At 41.0% G+C, this 19,788-nt stretch overlaps 2 protein-coding genes across 5 annotated transcripts in view; one reads left to right on the forward strand and one right to left on the reverse strand.

Moving 5' to 3' along the window:
* The window catches only part of TANGO2 (transport and golgi organization 2 homolog), a 29,072-nt gene extending 20,625 nt beyond the window's left edge, over positions 1-8,447 (reverse strand). Inside the window, exons 1-2 of one of the 3 annotated variants that reach the window (XM_069030762.1) lie at positions 8,308-8,446; positions 2,639-2,745 (exon numbers count right to left, since the gene is read on the reverse strand). The gene's annotated coding sequence lies outside the window, so the exon portion shown is untranslated. Of the gene's footprint in view, positions 1-2,638; positions 2,746-5,050; positions 5,105-8,307 lie in introns of those variants that run through there. The other 2 variants (XM_069030761.1, XM_069030763.1) reach the window with 2 other exon arrangements.
* A 514-nt stretch (positions 8,448-8,961) lies between these two features.
* Positions 8,962-19,788, forward strand: part of ARVCF (ARVCF delta catenin family member) — a 259,867-nt gene continuing 249,040 nt past the window's right edge. For both annotated transcript variants that reach the window (XM_069030537.1, XM_069030538.1), the window contains exons 1-2: positions 8,962-9,235; positions 9,651-9,701. The gene's annotated coding sequence lies outside the window, so the exon portion shown is untranslated. The remainder of the gene's footprint in view (positions 9,236-9,650; positions 9,702-19,788) is intronic.

Consider the following 19,788-nt stretch of genomic DNA (forward strand, 5'->3'; position numbering starts at 1 on the left):
TGAACCAAATTCTTACAGTATTTCTTTCAAAATTATGCCTGGCTAGTTCAGATTTTAGGAAAAAAACCTGCATCAGGAAAATATTGACAAAGTCTACAGTGCTAGCAATACATGAAAAAAAAGACTGTTACACAATTTCTGCTCATTACCAATAAGTACTTTAACTTTTTTCGCTTTCTTAAGTAAAGCAAAATGCTTATGTTAGAATAAAGGAGAAAATAAGACTCAAACTGTTGCAGAAGCCAGAAAAAGCCTTGTTAAAGACACTCACAGACCTGCAAATAAAGTATAATTTAGACCAAGCTATTATCAAAGTCCAGGAGAAATTATTATTGTTTAGCATTGGGTAAAAGGTCAGGTACAAATAGAAATACACTGGACATTTTGTGTCCAGAGTTTACATTTTGATGAGGAGTTTCCAGCACTTGTGCTATATTTAAAATTCTGGCCATGCAGATGGGATGACAAATGTGCTTTCCATTTCAAACCAACAAAACAGCTTTCAAATAGTTTGTGTTGTCCAATTAACATTTTTCTGGTAATAAAACTGCAGTTTGAGCTTTACTTTTTGTGGCTGCTCAAACAATTATCGGAATGCTACCACCCAATGACACACAACCATTTTTTACTGCTACTGAGAGCTTTTGCCATGAAAGGGCTTTCAAGGTAAGTCAAGGGGAGAGGGAGACAGAATTCAACACCCAACTGTCAGGCCATTTGAGCAACCCAATGACTGAAAAAACTTCTGTACAGAAAGTAGGATTTTTAACCATACTTTCAAGATCTGTAGAAAGTGTCTCTGTTGCTCTTTAATTTCTACATAATTTGTCATAAGAGATATCAGGAAATGGATCATCTTGACTGCATTTCATGTTACCAGAAACAGAGCTGCAAGTGCAGCATTTGTACAGATCGCTTTTCTTAATTAACAGCTTGCCCACAGCTGCTGGCTCCTATTAAGTCACAGTTCAGCACTAAAACCAGCCTGCTGTTGTTGTCGTGGCACAGGTTCAGTCTTGCAATCCAGTACCCTGCAAAGAGACTCTTCTGCTGCAGGACATGAACTAACTCAAAAAGAGGTGCAACACTCCTGACATGCTTGACAAGAAAATTAGTGCACAGGAGCATGTGTGTGTGTACATACGTAAATATACCTCAAAGTATTTTAAATTCTGTTCACTGACAAAAGAATTTCCCTCCTGTACATCCTGTAATCTATGAGCCCAGAGCAATAGCAGAGCTATCCCAAGTATTTTGTGTTTAACAGGTTGCACAATAAAGCACTGAGGAAACTGAATTAAATCACACTGTTGGCTTTCTTTGCCTCTAACAAGTCAATCCCAAGACAACTGCCTTAGAAATACTTCATAAAATGAAGACGCAGTCTTGAATTTTGGATAACTGATTGATGAACCAGGTGTTTAAAAAGACCCATAGCCAGCTTTATGGAGAAAATCTAACCAGTTTTGAGAAGGTGATATGCATTTTCTCAGCTCCTATTGCTGAATTTTCAGTAGACTGCAGTCATACTGGACTTGAACTACCAGTACTGGAAGACGTGGATCTTCTACACACAGACTATTTCAGAAACAACACTCATAGCTCCAAAGAGATCACCTTCTAACCTATGGTTCTAGAGGTTCCCATCTACAGCACTACCATGAGTATCGTAGGGAATCCTTAATGGACAAACTGTCAAGAAGCTCACTTGGTGAAAGTGAAGATACAAAATACAATTTTAATGACAACTACCATGGAGTACTCTTGCTGACTATGGAGATATGGCTCCTAGTATTCATTAGGTGCCCTGCCAGATAATTAAATGAATTACTTGATGAAAAGCTGTTTGCAATTAATCACTTATAAGACCACTATTTTAATAAAGAAGTTTCAGGCTCCATCAGTGGATTTACTCAGTTCCCTTCAAATAATCGAGTTGGTCCAGCTGTTCATGCAAAGTTACTGGCCAGCATAAAGATTACACAAAACCTGCCAGTCAGAAAACAGCTGCAAAATAAGTTTGCAACACTCATCACAATTATCTAGGAGGACAAATATTTTGAACACTTTGGTGCCTTTCTAGTATCCACATTAATTATTATTAGGTACTACTGCTTTGACAGAACTATCTTTTTGTCACCCCAGCAACCCTGCTTGATGTTATTACAGCTCATTAAGTTACATTTATGCTTTTATTAACCCCAAATATCAAACCAGCATATTTTATCTTGGGCTCCACCTGCCGGCCTTGAGACAAGCATAAGTGTTTATAGGTCCTATATAAACAGTCCAACCTTTTTTTTTTTTTTTAAGACAGAAGTGTTTAAGTCAGATAAAACAGAGCTACCCCTTAAAATAGCAGCAATACTTAACTGGCAAAGGAGGCAAGCAAGGTGTTTTGGTACCTTCTTTGACCAAAGATGACATTGCACTTGCAACACATGTTGTAGATATTACCATTAAATTCTTAAATACTGTAAGTCAGACTCAAATTTGGATATTCTGAAATCTACAATGATTAACAAAACACTAAGAGGGAAAAAAAGCCTTAAGAGAGGTTGTCACAGATATGGTAAGTACATAAACATTCAACCAAAAAGTCTTCATGCAGGTGCCATTTTCTTGAGCTCATACTCACATAAAAGCTGGTGCTGCAACTGTGGGGATGAGATGAGCACATTGCACAGAGCTGGAGCTGCAAAGTAGATGTGCTCAACTCAGCCTCCTCCTCACTCAGCTGAGACCCTATAGACCAAGGAGAGGAGAAGGTGAAAAAGATTAGGCCAGCAGTGACTTGCAACTCGATCCTACAGCAAGTCCAAAGCTAGATCAAAAGCTGATTTTCGAGCTCCATTTCTGCAGAAAATGTGTCTTCAGAACCATCCTTAGAGATGCAGGAGGTGCCGTAGTTTAAAGTGATCAAATAGAAAAGGCTAAGTTGTGGTACAACACTTGCTTTCTGATCTTCTTTTTGAAGACAATGCAAGCCAGAATATATACACTATGCAACGTGGCAAGGTCTGCTGGAAGGAGGCAGAAATCCTCTGTTCAGGGTTGGAGACAGTGAAGACTTACTGCTGTCTGGATAATGAGCTTTTCTAAATTTTAGTTTGCTTATTCCTAGTCAATAAGACAACAGTTACCAAGGATGACATGATAGCAACAATCTCCTATTTCTGTAATGTTTCTAGTTTGCTGTCCAACTTATGCCTAATACACACAAACCAGCTTGACAAGAACCACAAACATCCTGTAATTAAGTGTTCCGCTCCAAATGGCACCACTAATTTGGAAATGACATTAAAGTAACTAACATTCTTGTTCTGTGCTACAGTACTCTGTTAGACAGCACAGTGTGTTGTTTTGCTCATTTGAAGGCTCTGTTAAAAGCATGAGTGGATACACGCCAGCATAAGGTAGCATTGAGAGGGACTTTCAAGAAACCCAAACATGATAGATTGTGTGTGTTCTTTTCATAGGGTTCTACCATCATTTGGATGATTAGAAGCAATCAGTTCACAATTTGGCATAAAACTATTTTCCCCTTAAGAATTCCCAGTAGCAGGCTTTGAAAAATGAAGCCATTTGTTATGTATTTTGTATTCACAAATGAAGCATCATAAATAACATCTGTCAGTTACCACAGTGATCTCAATTGCTTCTCAACTGATCCAAAACTATTGTTTAGGTGCAGTCTAAAACACAGCTAAAAAATCATTATTCACTAGAATCTGCTAGTTTTATGTACTACAACAATAACTTGTGGTTAGCAGAGTGCAAAACTATTTTACTGTCTCTTTTGAGTATGTCCAAATGAAACTGAGCCCTACAGTCCTCAAATGCCCATAGAAGGGCCATAAAATTGGATGCATTTTCTTGCACTACTGAAATAAGTGGTTTTTAAATAGAGAACTTTAAAATCATCAAAAGTAAGAGATGCTTGATTAGTTCTTAAAAGTAATCTATTTTTTTCCCCTGCAGAGAAAAGTGTCACGGCTGCATTTTTAAAGCATTTTACTGTTTCGTTTTTGCACTTCCCTTGCGTAACACATGCTTCACTGTAGCAATACTAATAACTAAAGATGAAGCAGAATAGGTGGATCTATAATTTGATGACTTACAGGTTGCTCCCTATAAAGAGCATTTGTAAGCAACCTAGGCTTTATAACCTTACCAAGGTGAAGAGTAAGTCTTCACTGCAAGAGACAGCAATGCAAAGTACAACACTTATGAAACACAGAAAATAACATATAAGGTGAATGGCACTCCCAAGTTTAATGGGCTAATTTTATTTTCAGCTGCTTAATTTCTCTCTGGCATTTTACTAGATTAGGTCCACTGTACAGCTCCCATGAGGAACAAACGCCAGTAAACATAACCTTTCACCACACCATGTTTTAAAAACATTTACAAGGATGGAGTGAAAGTCTTTGCCCCAGTTTCTCAAGAACACGAGCTTCTCCTCAGCCACGGATCTGCGGACCCAGAGCTTTTTGCTGGGCTTGCTCCTTAGGTAAAGGCTGTATTTTTAGCTTGTACAATTCTTATGTTTTCTTCAGTGAGGAACCACCAAAAGTCATTAGTAGTTTTCACTGTCTATCTGTGACTACTTCTTGACCTCAAAGGGTCACCACACATTAAAACTTAATTTAAAAATTACTTTATTACTTTTGTACACTTAAAATTACTCCTGGACGTGACGCAAGTACCAAGAAGCCACCACCTACGCAGGAATCACAGAATGAAATGGCATCGCATAACCAAAGAAAACAGGTGTGAACTGACACCTGAAAATATCGCTAGAGGTGCTGCTGGATGAATTTAGGATAAAAAACCTCAAGCAAATGGCGCTCAGGAGAAGCGCCTTCCTTGGCGGGGAGGGCCGGGGCTGTGGCGGTGGCCAGGAAGGGCGCACACAGCCCCCCGAACCAGAAGCCCGTCAGCTCCCGGCTGCTGGTGACAGCTGAGGCGCCCCCGGGCTGTTTCCGAGCCCGCCCTGCAGGCACGGTGACCCCCGGCCCCTCACTCCCTCCCTGCCTCCCTCACTCACCCACGGCCACCGCACCGCGCGTCCCCCGCGCCGCTTCCGGAGCGCGGCCGGGCCGCAGCAGCGCCGCCCCTCCGGGGGCCGGGCCCGGCTCCTCCTCCCGCCGGCGCTGCCGGCACCGACACCTTCCCCTGTGCCCTCGGCCCGGGGCTGTGTCCCGCGGGCCCGGCACCGACACCTTCCCCAGTGCCCTCGGCCCGGGGCTGTGTCCCGCGGGCCCGGCACCGACACCTTCCCCAGTGCCCTCGGCCCGGGGCTGTGTCCCGCGGGCCCGGCACCGACACCTTCCCCTGTGCCCTCGGCCCGGGGCTGTGTCCCGCGGGCCCGGCACCGATACCTTCCCCTGTGCCCTCGGCCCGGGGCTGTGTCCCGCGGGCCCGGCACCGACACCTTCCCCTGTGCCCTCGGCCCGGGGCTGTGTCCCGCGGGCCCGGCACCGCCGCGGGGTGTGTGTGAGGGGTGGGTGCGACACCGCCCGGCATCCCCCAGCGCATTGGGGGAGTCATCTCATAGTGCATGAGCTGCTTCTTGGTTGCCTCAGCCTGCAGCCAGCATATCTGGTTTCAAGCTGAGACGGGAAATTCGGGTATTAGACATTTTTTTTCCACTGTTAGGGTGGTCAGGCATTGGAACAGATTGCCCAGGGATGTAGCAGAGTCGCCGTTCCTGGAGGTGTTTTAAGATCTGGTAATGTGGTCTAGTGGTTTATAGAGGTTACAGTGGTAGTGCCAGGTTGGAATTAATGATCTTAAAAGTCTCTTCTAACCTTGCTGATTCTATGATTCTATGAAGGTGTGAAATAAAAACATTAAATGCCTGATCTGAGTGTCACAGCCCTCATACCTCTGAGGACGGATACACCCAGGACTGGGCTGTGACAATCTTAGCAGGTTTGGATGTAGCTCCTGACCCCTCAGAACAAGGCCCCTGTTGTTGGGATGCTGTTCCCCTGACTACCTTCAGCAGAGACCCTGCCTCCAGGAATGCCCCAAAGTCACTGAGCCCTGAGCTTGCAATGGGATGAATTCCAGCCAGGACAGCTTTCCTGAGGATTGAGGAAAACACAAGTGACAATGTCAAATTTGCTTTCAGTTATTAGCACAGCATGATCAGAACTGATAATCAAACATTTAGTAATTTTACCTTGATCTTCAGATTTAGGTTGGGATTGGATCTGTGTCACCTTTTGGTCCTACTGAAATATTAATATTTCATTTTTCAAACAAAATCTCAAACTTATTTTTCTGACCTTTTTTTTTTATGGGTGACAATAGAGGGTTTCAGTGGAGCCTGTAAATTACAAAATGTTTTATGGTGAAGCCTGTAAGGAAACACCATAAAAGCCTGGAGTGCTCTTTCAGGTTTTAACACTGATAAACACAATACACACAAGATGTGAAACAGTAATTAAAAGAATTCCCAGGGGCATATAGATGTGTTAGGTGGGTTGTGAGGCAAACCCTTTCATCCTGGATACAGAAAACCTGAAGTCAATTGCCAGCTTTAGCACTGCTCTGGCATATGACATTGAGCAAGTTCATCTCAATGCTTTCCTTCTCCATCATCATCAATGGGACAATAGCATTGACCTTCACAAGGTCTCTTGAGATCTACTGATGAAAATTACTGGATGAGTGTATGATCATCATTCTTTGTACTACTGCTTCTGAAACACAACAATAGATTGCAATTATTACCTTGAGACATATAAACCTAGAATGTATTTATGCTTTCAGGTAGAGAGTTGTTATTTAAAGCAGTTATCTGATGACTAAATTGACAAATTACAAATCTCCGTTACATTGAAATTGGTAAAATGCATGCACATTAAATGTAACGTATTGTTCATTTTGGCACTCTGTTTGAGTCTCAAAGTATAGACTCATCACTGTGACCAAAGATTGTTTAGCTTCTATTCTTGATACCCATTTAAAATCTTCAGACGACAATCTGCATACCTTCAGCAGCAGTCATGCCCATGGGAAGAAGCAAGTGTCCATAGGCTTAAAACTTAAAGGTGTTTTTTACTGGTTTTGGGTTGTTTTTTTTTTTGCTATTTTTAATACATATGGAAATAAAGAATAAGTTCAGAGTCATTTGAAAAGCCTTTTAGGAGGCTTCACAAAACCAGTCTACTGCAAGAATTTGTGAATACTGGATTTGGTGGCCATTCTGACTCTTCCTTTTATTCTCGTGTCTACCTTTTGTTCTGCCTAAAACAGCTTGGTTATTGTTGCCCCTTCTAGACCCTGTCCTAGGGGATCAGTGTATAGCTCCCATTGTTTGTCCCCATTTGTTTCCCATTGAATAGACCGATCCCAAGCAGGCTCTGATTCTGTATCCATTTCAAGAGAGTGGTACTGTCAGGGCAGAACTTCTATTGGAGAAAGCTAAAATACAGGCAGAAGCTTAATGAAAGGCTTGTAGAATTGTCCTGAGTTAGTTTCAAAAACTAAAAGAGAAATAGTCCTGATATTTTTTTAAAGTCCTTTTTCTTCGAGTGCTGGAATGCACATTATTTGGAATGCATAAAGCACACCTTAGATGGATTAAGTATCTTTTCCCTGAGAGGTCTCAAAAATCAGCTGTAAAGAGGAGACATCAGAGACCCTGACAGTTTTCTAGAGATGAGTTCTTGCTCTGATTCAGTTTGGTATCTCTATCGATTGTCTAGATAATGCAAGATACTAGTAAATTTTGTAGCCTAATAAATGAGCGAATAATTAATATCTGGTTACAGAATCATCTGATGTATCCAATTAAGTCATCCCAGTCCAGTAAATTGCATTTTTAATGTCATAAAATGCGAGGAAATGCATCTGGAAATAAAGAATGCAGGGATGGAGCTAGCATGGCAAAAAGTACCTCAAGAAAGAATTTAGTTGTTACTATTTCAGTGTGACCTCTCAGGGTAATACTGTGGTAAACTGGACTACTCTAACAATTAAACGTATAAATACACAATATATGAAGGAGACAGGGGAGTGACACCGTCTTTGTCCACAGCACAGAGGCATTGGAACGATGCACCATTTCTGGCACCCACGGTTAGGGAGGGAGGAAAACCACAGGAAATTATTCAAAGGAGGAACATTAATGAAAGGGATAGATAACAAGATATAAAATAGGGACGTAGGAAGCTCAAGCTATTCAGGTTACCAAAGACAAAGCCGAGAGGTGACGATGGCAGCGCATAGACCACTGCAAACGGCGAGAAGGTCAAGTTAGACAAATCCATGCGGATCGCGTGCCAGCATTACCTGGCTGCGCTGCACCTGACGGGCCCTCTGCCACAGCATTTCAGCCACCAGCTGGGCCCGGAACCTCCGGGCGAACAGCTGCGCAAGGCAGCGTTCCGTTCCCGAGCGGAGAAACCCTTCAACCGCGCAGCGAGGGGGGAGCGCGCACCCATCCGGGGAGGTGACAGCCCGGCGCCTGCCGCTCCTGCCGAGCGCACACCGCCCGTGCTCCGCTCTCCCGTCCCGGGGCCGCGGCCGCGCCTCCGGCCGCTCCCGCCGCCCGCCGGGGGGCGGGGCCGCCGCGCTGTGACGGACAGGCGTGCGGGCCAATGGCGCGCTGCGCGGCCGCCAGCGAGCGGCGGCGGGGCGGGGCCGCGCCAATGGCGCTCCGGTTGCCGGGCGCGATCGCGGCGGCGCCGCCCAATGGGAAAATTCGCGTGCGGCCGCAGGCGCGCGGCGCGCGCGGGGGTCGGCGGCGTGGACGCGCGGCGGCGGGGCGGGCACGGCGCGCGGCCCCTCACGCCTCCCGCGCTCCTGCCCCCAGGTGCGAGTGTTGAGGAATGTGACGCCCTGCTTGGGAAAAAAAAAAAACAAACAAACAAAAAAAAAAACAAAAAAAAGAAAAAAGAAAAAAAAAAAAAAGAAAAAGGAGAAAAAGAAAAGAGAGGAGCGGGCGGTGCCATCATGGTCTGGCCGGGTAGTGCGCTCCCGTCGGGCCGCTCCTGTTGTTTTCCGAGCAATAGTTCGGGGAGGGCGCGCATTTTCCAGCCGTGCCCTTGGAGCTTTTTTCTGGAGCGGCCTTGGGGCCGTCAGGAGCACTGTCAGAGGCCAAGCCGGGGTGCGGGAGCGGGGACCCGGCGGGCCCGATGGCAACGAGTCCATGTGCTCTGTAGAGAAGGGGAATTCCCCTGTGTGTTCCAAAAACGGAGCAAAAATCACAGTAGAAAAGGTAAATGCAAGAAAAGGGTTAATGAGTACTTCCACCTCCCCCTCCTTCCTCCCCCAACCCCCCAGTTGGATAAAGATGGTCTTGGATACCCTTTGTAAATAGGAATGTGGAGGTGGGAGGGGAAAATCAGCCCGGCTCCGACTACTCGGCTGCCTCGGTGGGTGAGCAGGCGGGAGGAGCTGGTGCAGCCCGGGCGCTCTCCCGGGGAACGCGCGGGGGACGGACGGGCACTCGCGGGGCGGGCACGGCGGGAGCGGCTCCTGCGCGGGGAGCGGGAGAGGAGGACAAGGGGCTGACATGCTGCCCAGCGGCTGCCGAGCGGTCTATTGAAGAGTTGGGAGGGTTTTCCCTCTTTATTTTTTAAAATTCTTTTAAAAAACATTTTTCTTTTTTTTTCTACGCCGCCTCCTTGAAGCTAGTAGCAGCAAGGAAAATAAGATGAGGACGGAGAAATAAGACGGAGATGGTGAGCAGATCGCTGGGTTGGGGGGAATGAATGAGGCTGCCGGGCTATTTTCTGTGAGAGGTTCTTGCAGGGTGTAGTACGTTTTGGGGTGATTTTGCATCACGATTCCGGGCTAGACTTCTTTGTTTGCTGAAGGTTGCTGGTTCAGGTTTAATAGCGTTCATCAGTTTATTGTGAGATGCGCAACGAGGAGTTGATGTATGCGAATGCCTGAGTTACATACGCAAGCCACACACACAAGCAACCCCTAAACAAACCAACGTTGTAATAATCCTGCAATATGATGGGCAGCTCTTGTCATGGAGGGAAGTCATTGCTCAGGTTATTTGTGGCATGCATAGGAGATGAGTCTCTTTGTAGCAAAGACCAAACAAAACTAACCTATTTCTTCACACATGCGAAATCCATTACGGACTTAAAAGCCAGAGTTAGGGGTTATTTTTTAATTTTTGCTTTCCCTGCAGTGTTGAGGACCACGGTTAAAATCTGACGTTTGTAGAAGTTGAAAAACTCTTTGAAATGTTCATTTCTAGTGAATATGGAATAGTAAAGACTGTCTTCCATGCTTTCTCTCTTGTTTTTTTCATGTAGGCACTTGTTTGTGTATGTGAAAGGGGGAATTCTTATAACGTGCACTTTGCTTGTTACGCTGTCGTGTTGTGTGCCTTTAGGTAGGTCACAATGCAAAACGTGATTCATAGCATGTTAAAAAAACCCCAAAGCAGATTTTTTTTATCAAGTGAAGACCTGTTATCATACCAATAGCTTAAACCCTAAATACAAGTTTTGCGGGGGGGGGGGGGGGGGGAGGGGGAGGGGTGGAAATAACCCTGCTGATTTTTATTAATGGGAATGCTTTATGGTAAAAAATCCTGCTTCTAAATGACGGAATATTGACATTGGCTCATTGTAACTTCCTGTGGATAGAGTGCTGCAATCTGCTGAATACACTAGTCCTTTAAAGGTCCATAAATTTAGACATATTTTGTTTACAAAATTGTGCAGGACTGCATGATGCAGTAGTAAAATCTGAAATTTTAGTGATTTTAGAGATGTTGCAAGGCCCTACAAAAGAGAAAAAATGCAGCTTCATATTAAATCTGCTATGGAAAAAAAAGAAAAGATTTGTTGTAATAAAGTAGTACAGGATATGGATGGTGACTAAAGTAACTGCAAGGGCTGGAGAGTTTGGAGTTTGTATAGAAAAAATAAGTTGTGAACTATGTTGGGGTCTTCACGTCAGGTATTTGGATGGATGGCTCTTAAATTCATTTAAGCAGCGTCTCTGTCAATTCTTGTCTGAAATATTTAAATTATATGCTCCATTAGGCAGATGGTTTTATCTTCCCATTGCTTGGCTAAAGGAATGCATTAGGAAGCCAAGGTTTGGAAGAACAATAGTTTGACTGCATAGTTTCACTGCATGGTTTATCCTTGTGTATTGTTCAGAGATCATAGATTGTATTTTTTTTTGACATTGGTGATCTTTATAAAGTGGATTTTGCTTATTTTATTTTTATGCCATAGTTGCTCTCAACATAAATATCTGAATTTCAATTAATATAACCATAATTTTGACTTACTATTTGGCTAAAATAGATGAAAAACAGTTCCCTTCTTAGAATTTCATCTATTAATTCAAAATTTCTGCAATTAATTTCAGTCTCAGAAAGTTTTTAATATTGGAAGAACCAGTAAGAGGTACAAGTAGAGGGAGTTTCCCATTTTATTGAGTTAGGACACTGTACTAGAAATGGCAAAATTCCTGCCTTGTGCTTATACTTCAAATTTTGTACAAACTGTAGTTCAGATTAGATATCTTATCCTGAACACCATCTGTATGCATATTACAGTTATATAAAACTAAGCTTCTGTACTTGATTTTATGTAATGCAACACATTATATCTGCAGTGCTTTTGGTGGATCTTGGGTAGTGTCAGAATTGATACACTGCAAGGAAAACCTGTTAGAATTCTTGTGCTACCAGGTTTGTTGTTTGTTGCTCTTAATATTTTATTGTGTGAGTATAAATCATTGACAGAAACACTTTAAACAAATCCTGTAGCAACTAAGTGTGAGATGACATTTGGCTTGTGTCTTTCCAGTTTAACCAGAGTATGACAGTATTTTGTCAAGTGTGATGCCATCCTAATAGCCATCACAGTTACCTTCAAAGCAGTTAGGTCAAATTTTCTACTTTCTTGTCTGTCTCTACAGAATGAGGAGGAAAAGGCCAACTATAGGGTTACACCGATATGCATAGGGAAGGAATTTCACATGTGTTGCATGCAGTTACCTTATTCAGACTTGCTGTGTGTCTCCTGAAAATTAGCAATGAGATTTTTAAGATTAAAATCCACGTATTTCTAGAAAAAGTGTTCTTTCCATAATGCGAGACATTTAGAGTATACATGTAATTTGACAAACACGTTTTCTTAGAAGGCGTTTTCTTAGAGAAGGGCACCAGCGATATCATGGGTTTAAGCATTAAAATAAGAACAAGGAGATTTACAAGTATTCTCTTAAATTTCAGGTAGGATGTGGTCTACCTGTGAGCCGAAGCAAGGCAGGTAACCACCTGAGCATCTGAGAAAAGAAGCAATCGATTTAGATAACGAAGTGGGTTTTAATTGCTTCAGCTAACTTGTGTAAAACTAAGCCAACCCCAAAAAACTGCGGTGCATGTATTTTGTTCCCTGTTTGTCCTTTTCACTCCTACCCTTGCATCTTACATGCAGACCAAAACAAACTGTAAAGCTACTTCTGGTGCAGTCTGCTGAGGTTCTAGAGGTCTACATTTTCTCCATTAGCTTGGGTCACATTTGTTTTAAATAGTATGTAAGAGAAACAGCTAGTTCTAGTGAACCGAGTTCTTTTTGTGACTGGTTTTGTGCAACATTCTAAGAACAGACAGCTTAATTTAGTAATACCCAATCTTTTGAAAGCCTGACAGTCAACCCTCTGGCATTCACATTTTCAAGTAGCATTTGGTGTGTTGTCTGTAAATGTCTAATCATTTCATAGTAAGTGGACAGCATCTATTACTCATCCTTAACTTATACAGACTGATCAAACAAAATGATATTTTAGAGTCCTGATGAGGCTCATTGATTTCCACTGTTTCAGGGTAGTCTGACATTTTGACCCACCAAAATAAATGCCTTTCTTGGAATATTGGTTAATCTTAGGTATAAAAAATGTTAGAGACACCGTAGGAATGTATATATAGGTGCCATTTTAAAATATTTTAATCTTTTGCAGAGAATGCAACTTAGTTAATAAAGCTCATACCTAGTTACTCCTCATCACTACAAAGAATATATATTTTCTTTAAGTGTTGCCATTACTGGGAGCTTACCATTGTTGGAAGGACTGCTTCTTTCTGAAAATAATGAATCTTAACTAAGGCAGCATGATACCCTTGAAGTGACTGGCTTTATTGATTTTTTTTTTTTTTAAACTGGTTACTTTATCAAATTCTGTAAAAATTGACACTGCACTTATATGTATTTTGTTTTGTAGTTATATGTTTTTTGTCCCATCTTGATAAACGTCTCTGTGAAGGGTATCTTGGTCTGATTCTGCAAGTCTTAATCCTCTATGATTGGCTGATGTTAATCACCATGAGATAAGTTGAGTGATTTTTGACTATGGTCAAATATATATATCATATATTTTGACTATATATTTAGAAAGAGTAAAATTGTAATATTTAGATAACAGATTCCAGACTGAGTGGTCCAAGGAAGTAATTCTCATCTACCACTTGTGTGGTGGTGATGCTGCTGCTGGCAGTATTACAAGGTACTGAGATCCATTGAGAACATATGGGCAGGGTTGTGCCTCTCTGTCTCGCTCTCCAGTTTATATTGGACTGGGAAGACCTTTCTGTTCCTGAGCTACATGCAGTATGCTTCATCTCTTCAGATATGATGGCTTTCTTAGACAATTTGGGATATTTGTTCCATAAGGTCCTTGACTGGGTTGTCAAAATCTTCTGTGCATGCTTCAGTTGGTGTTATTTATAGTTATGCTTTTTCTGCATCTTGGAGCACAAGCATTTTGTTACAGAAGCTGCGACAGGGTTTCCATGAGATACTGTGCAGATATACACCAGTGCACCACTAATCTATTAGCTTCTGATTTGTAGGTCAGGGAGGAATTGAGATTTTGCTATCTAAGCAGTATCACCTCTTTGCTGCTTCAGTGCTTACATGACATCTCAAGTTGGCTGAAGATTAAAAGGACACTGTCAAGGTATCTTTTGCAATTTCATTTTTATTATTTACTTTGTTTGCCTTGTTATTGCTGTCATAAGCCATTGGAAACTTGAGGTCTAGTGCCTTAGCAGCAGGCCTTTGTCCTCCAGAACAGGTACTGTTTAGCTGCTTATGGTTTATTTAAGAGTTGTGAAGCATTTACTGTCTTCTGAAATGCATTACTGAAGAATTACAGCTTAAACATTGCAAGCAAGTGAGAGAGAAGAAGTGAGTAAATCAGTTTGGGGTAAGTCCTGAGATTTTGTCATTATGGTAAACTCAGAATATTTATTATTTTCCTAATTTCTTTCAGGACCTAGTAGTTTGGAGTCTAGCATTCGCCATCAGTGCTTCCTTTGCACGGTTTTATCTGTGAGAGTGGACTTTTGTTATCAATTGTTATAAATTCCAGGGGATTGATAACAAGACCTGCATTCTAATTGGATATAGTTGGAATTACCTGATGAAGTAATCTGTATAAGAATTCTTACAGGTGCAGTGGTATTGACCGATTGAGGTGCTGAGCATATCTTTACAGGATCTGGGCTTTGTGTATTACAAATGCCTTTTTTCCGTTCTAAGCTTAGTTATCTTCCCCTCTTATTTCTGCTCTCATAAAAGGAATGATCATGGGGTTTTTTTTGTACAGAAAAATGTTGCCCTAACTTGTTCCTGTATGAAAAAGTCTTCTCTTAACTGATCAACATTCATTGCAATGTAAACTTAGTGAAACTAGAACTACTGTTTCCAGTAATTTAGCTGCCTCTTCTTCATCTGCTCTGGTGGTAGAAGTCATACTCATGAGTTGGAATACCTCTGTGGAACCTTCTCACGACAGTAAATGTTCTCTGTTTAATTTGGGTTATGTAGTGATAAAATTTTAAGTAACTGCTATTCAGAACAGTGACAGAAGTGATGGCACAGACTTTTTTTACTGCATTATCCTGTTGGTAAGAAACTGTATTGCAATGTTTCACTATCAACAGTGTCCATGGCTACTGGATTCACAGCTTGATGAGAGCTGAACGTATATAATGATATTGGATAATCTCATTTTTGCAGGTTTTAAATGGGAAAATTATAATCTTTTAAACAGTATGCAGAGTAGCAAAGCTTGCAGAGATTGCCCAGAGGAAAGAAAATTGCAGTGATTTAATATATGGTTCATAAAGTGCAGGCTGTCTTGGGGAAGGAGAATCTGAGATGTGACAGTTAAGTTGGGGTAGCTACAGTAACTTCAGGCGTGTCAGTTAGAGGCCTGATTCAGAAAGGGCAGCCACTTCTGCATGTGGATTAAAACAGTGGATGCACACAGACTTCTCTGGAGGCTGATCCAGTCTATGAGGTTGAATCAAGTCTTCTCACTGGCACTTTGTGAGCATCTCGCCACTGAGTAGCAAATACAGGTGTTTTATGGAGACTAGCTTCCAAAATTAGGAATTTAAAAAACTGAAATAATCTAACGTTCCTTCTACAATTCTTAATCTGATGCAAAGAATCTTCAGTCATGTTCATCAGTAAAATGTCAATAACCACTCAAAAAACTTGGATTCAGTTTTGCATAACAGAACATGTGTTCTAATGGTCCCAAGGTATTGAAAACTGTTAGTGTATGCAGGATCCATAAATTTAGAAGTTTTCCTGAATGTTTAAGGCACACACTCTTTTGCCTGAATAAGTATCACATTTGACTTTATCAATATAATGTCAAGTGAAGACTCAAACATGAACCTTAACTTAAACTGGCAGTGTTTTGCTTCTTTGCACCACGGGCTGGGTCATGCCATGCTGGTATAACTTCTCCTCATATTTTTAGACTGGTTCTTTTTTAATTCAGTGTGACAATACAAGTAGTGAGTTATTGATGGCAGCTAAAGTGAGACCATTATGACTGTAATCAATAACACACCTGCATAGAATAACAACTACTACCGGGGACATATTTTGTATTGATTCAGAAATTTATGCTGTCTCCACTACACCCAGTCTGCTACTTCCATAATTTATGTAATAAAATCTCTACTTTAGAGAAGCTGTTACTAAGTTAAATACCAAGAAATGATGACATATCAAGATGTAAATTACATATTGAAGATTTTACTACAAGCAGAAACAGCACTTTCTAAATTCCTGTGGGTTCTGATTCAGGACCAAGGCACTTCCTTACGGCAGGCTGAAAGATAATGGAAGTCAAAACCTGTCTTCCCTCTCCTGAGGCAGTATTTTAGAGGTGGAGGGTAAGGCACTGTTTTTAATGTGGTGTGACGATGGAAGATTATTGAATTGTACAATCCATAAGTTTGAAACCTCTGTAGGTTACCACATTTTTTTTTCCTATGTTTCATTGTGGTATGTTCTTGCAGGTGATAAACAGTCTTCAACTTTTACAAACTACTTACTATGCTGATGGTGGGGTTTCTGAATCCCAACCCATGCTCGTCTATCTAGTCAAGGAAACAACTGCCTCATTTCATTTATGATGCCACAAACCACTTTCCACTGTTTGAGAAGCAGTATGATAACTCCAATTTTTAGGAGCTTTAGTATTTAGGGTACTGAAGAACTCACGTTAAGCAGAACTGAAGCTTGCTACATACGTATAAAAGGAACATGAAAGATTCTTGGTGATATTTATAAATTAATTGATACCTCGGCTGAGAGGTGTCTGTTAGGAATTTAGGCCCAAATTCTTAAAGTGATTTAGGCACCTAGTGCCTGTTAATTTCCATTGTATTTCTTTACGACATTGTCACTGAAACCAAGGGTTTAGCTTTAGGAATCCTTTCAAAAGCTTAGATCACAGGTTTATAAACTTCCTTGACTTGTTTCTTTCAGGTTTGTGTGATTGTTACAGCTTTTTTTTCAAATAAAGATGGATTAACTTGGTAATATGTATTGACAGGTATATTTAAATTATTGCAACTATTTAAAAAATGCAGTTGTAGATCAGTTTAAGATAAAATGTCAGTCACCACAGACTTAACGTAAAGAAGCTCTGAGCATAAAACTTGATTTTTTATGTCAGCATATATGAGTATTTGTATACATTTGGATATGAAAGACACAGTCATACAAGAAACGCAAGAATTCTACGGCCTTTCTCACCATGCTTGTTTAAAACTGCGTAGTTCTGAAGGCATTTAGTACATTCCCAAAACCTGAGAAAAGAATTGAGAGGTACATACAACTGCAGAGAGTTCCAAAATACAAAGTTTCCATTTACACTGTAGTAAACTGTGTAATTAGGTCCAATCTCCGGTGGGGATTGTATAATTCAGAGAATATTGAACATCCCCACTTGCTTCAGGCTGTCTAGTGGACTATATTGCCCACAATTAAACAGATGAATGCACAAATAAGGATAGGCATCCTTCCATCCAGTTCTAGCTATATTTAGCAAATTCTTCTCATTTCCCTCTCTGTAGGAGGGTGATGTTGGTAACCTTAACATTGGCCAAGAGAACTGTCAGTGTCTTAAACTCTGCCCTACAAGGTGTTTTACTTTCCCATATTGTTTCCACCTTGTATTTGCTCCCTTTCTTTTGGATTAACCGTTTCTACGTCCTAAATGAAAAACTTGCTTTGCATTGACCATCTGAATGTAGAAAGAAGTAGAAGATCATTCTCTGTGCCACAAGGGATTAGGAAGATACTGAAAGTTTCACAAGTTCAGTGTTTTGAAGTTTATTAAAGATACAACAAAGGCAGGGGAGCAATGCAAAGAAAACTCCTTTTTATGGAAACCGAAGGTGTAGATGGTGTAATTTTTTATGTTATTTTATGTGTCACTGTTTCAAGAACTACAATGACTCATGTTAAAATGCAGTAGCCTTTCTATGTTGTATTACATTTAGAAAACACAGAATTGGGCTGAGAGAAATCCTATAATTGGTAGTGGACATTTTAAGCATAAATAAGACTATGGATTGGCTTATTATAGGTTTTATTTTTTTGTACTACAGGCTTACTACCTGTGCAGTAATGAGTAAATACTGCTCTGTTTTGAAGGTGCAGTGTTTAGCCAAAGAAATTGGCTACTGATCCTGGTAGTGAAAGAACTTAACATGTGCCAAATGCAGATGTGTTTGTTGCAGTAATGCAGTTGGGAAGAGGAGGCTGTTGGGCAGATTTGGTGTATGTGGGATTGTATTGTGTGGTTACACCAATGATGCAGAAAGCAAGGCCTGGGAGAGAAGTCTTTTAGCCCTTGATTAAAGTAATGCAGAGTATAGTTTGTCATGGTACCACAAAAAGAGGGAAAGACTGATAAGAATTACAGGATAAGCACAACTATTTCATGTGAAAAGATGTTAAAAGTCTAGGGGCAAGCAGCTGGTCTCACACAGGAGAGAGTGATATTTTAAAATTTTAAAAATTATTTTTTCTTTGAAGTACTAAGCCAACATATTTTAAAAGTGTAAAAGCTTAGAAAACAGTAATGCAGGTATTCTGTTGTTTCAGAAGTAGACAAACTGTGGAGCTGTAATCTGTAGGAAAAGTACTGATCTTCTGAGAGTTTCTGATTCTGGTTGAAGATATAAGGATAAACCATGTAGAGATTTCAGAAGCTTTAATGCCTACATACTAGTTCAATTAGGAAAACTAGAATTTCCCGTAGTGTCTGATTTAAATGCGCTGTCTTCTGTCTGTAATCTGCTAAGTAATATCTGCATGTACCCATGAGACTGCTATACAAAGGATATAATTATTTTGTTTACCATTTTGAGATTGATGTGAATGGCATCAATACCAGTTACTTTGCTTTTCATTACTGAAGGCATCTGAAATGTTGACCAACCGTATCTTCCTTGTGTCAAACAGATCACAAAGCCCTTATATACACACCATTTGACCTTCTAGGACATTCTTCAAAGAACTGGCAGGCTTAGCGTGTCACTTTTTTCCTCACTTGAAGAAATTAAATCTAATTAGGAGGATCCTACTAATACAATGTAGATACAGATTACAGGTGCACAGAGTGTGTGGAGAGTCCAGAATGAAAATAGCTGTAATGAAGAAGCCGGGGGAGGGGGAAGACCCTGAAATAGGCTGACTTAATTATCAGTCTTGTACTCTAAAATAAGAGACTTTAGTAGCTACACGGATTTAAAACATCTACAGCAAGTTGGAAAGTTTTGTTGGGGAGAAATCTCTCAGGGTATTTACTTCTAGAGAATATAAAATGAGAAAGGCATTATGCACAAGTGCAACAGTTGCACAATTTTAGTATTAGTGATTAACACCTGATATTTATTTCTCTCTTCTTCACCCAGGTGTAGTTTGACTGGGTACCCCTGAATTACTTACGTGTTTTAAGAGTGGAAGCACGAACAGAATTGACTTCTCCTTGGGAAACCTTTGACATTTCCCTGGCTGTTAGTGTTGTCCTTCTTAACAGCAAATGTCACTTGAGACTTTTGTAATAGAGAAGAAAAAATAAAAATGCTTGTGCATGCTTGTCATTTCACATGAAATCAAGTGACTGATTTCTGATAGAAATCTCAAGAGTATTGAGTCCATAAAAGTTTCTCTCAGATCCCCCTCAGAATAACTGGGTTTTGGACATATTTTTTGAGGCAAGGAGTGTTAATAGTGGATTTTCTGAGAAACTGTTTAAAATACTTTTGATACTATAAAATTGAGAGAAACTTCTGAGTATGTGCAAGACAAAATCCATTGGTTTAAAGTAGGTGTAATATCTGGGACTGAAAAAAAAGTGAGCTTGTTTTGTGTGTCCTTGGGTGACTGGGGAATCTAGAGCAGTCATTGGAAGAGGAAGGAATCCAGCTCTCTGCATTATTGGACCCAGAGGCCATACTGTGTGATT

The sequence above is a fragment of the Aphelocoma coerulescens genome, chromosome 15 (genome assembly GCF_041296385.1).
Source record: "Aphelocoma coerulescens isolate FSJ_1873_10779 chromosome 15, UR_Acoe_1.0, whole genome shotgun sequence".
Taxonomy (NCBI): Eukaryota; Metazoa; Chordata; class Aves; order Passeriformes; family Corvidae; genus Aphelocoma; species Aphelocoma coerulescens.